Source organism: Malaya genurostris, chromosome 2 (genome assembly GCF_030247185.1).
Source record: "Malaya genurostris strain Urasoe2022 chromosome 2, Malgen_1.1, whole genome shotgun sequence".
In the NCBI taxonomy this organism is placed as follows: Eukaryota; Metazoa; Arthropoda; class Insecta; order Diptera; family Culicidae; genus Malaya; species Malaya genurostris.
Genome location: NC_080571.1, coordinates 130,819,106 through 130,820,324, shown reverse-complemented (window position 1 = coordinate 130,820,324; position 1,219 = coordinate 130,819,106). Strand labels below are relative to the sequence as shown.

Here is a 1,219-nt window from a genome sequence, read left to right as displayed (position 1 = left end):
GAAATTCTTATAAAATCTAGAGGTAACAATATATCTTATCGTTTAGATGTGCATTTCAGATAAATGTAGCATGATTTCCACTAAATATTAACAGTTTTTACACTCATTTTATGAGTTAAGTGTATATTTTCATGAATTTCATGTGTTCTACAAGTAGTGCCCACATTATCGAAATGACGGAATGAGCAACGAATTCTTTCTCGACTGCATGATTTTTCAGTGCTCGATCGGTTCAGTGCTAGAATTTTCGTCTGACACCACTGTATTAAACGTCATTAACTACATGTGAAAAACGTGAAAAAAGTAAAAAAAAAATTTGTGTTCGTTCAGCTTCGAAGGTAAATTTTGATTTTTACTATTATTATGATTATAAAACTCTATATTAGTTATAAAAATGTCGAGAAGCACCCGATATAGAAGAGTGCAACGTGAAATCGATAGAGCCGTACGTTTACAGGAAAGTGGGGTTCCACTAATTAGACAACGTAATGACGAAAGATCTGTGCTAATGGACGACATTGTTGTCTACGACGAAAATTTCGGTGATTCTATGGATTTTCGGAACGAAACAGTGGAATTGTACGAGACTGGACCGTTAGAAGATGATAATAATGCTATGGATCAATTATTGGATCGGGATGAAGAGAATGAATACGTAATGGACAGTGATTCGGATGATGAATCTGCTACTGTAGAAGTGTATGATGTAGCCAACAAACTCATATCGTGGTCTTCACATTACAATATATCAACAATAGCAGTAAATGATCTATTGAAATGGTTTCGCCAAGGTATTTTCCCTTCTTTACCTAACTCGATCAACGTAGAGCCGTGTTAAATAAAAATATAAATGGGAAGATGAACTCAACATGTTATTTTGCAGTTATTGTGAATTTATGTATAAATAAATATCGTTGAAATATAACCTCTATTTGCTCTATTTGTATTATATATATATATATATATATATATATATATATATATATATATATATATATATATATATATATATATATATATATATATATATATATATATATATATATATATATATATATATATATATATATATATATATATATATATATATATATATATATATATATATATATATATATATATATATATATATATATATATATATATATATATATATATATATATATATATATATATATATATATATATATATATATATATATATATATATATATCAAAA

General features: G+C 26.1%; 1 long non-coding RNA gene across 1 annotated transcript; it reads left to right on the top strand.

Moving 5' to 3' along the window:
* Positions 1-213: 213 nt before the first annotated feature.
* On the top strand, positions 214-925 carry LOC131430209 (uncharacterized). The gene is made up of 2 exons (XR_009229498.1): positions 214-338; positions 387-925. It is a non-coding gene; the product is annotated as an uncharacterized LOC131430209 (long non-coding RNA).
* Positions 926-1,219: the final 294 nt, after the last annotated feature.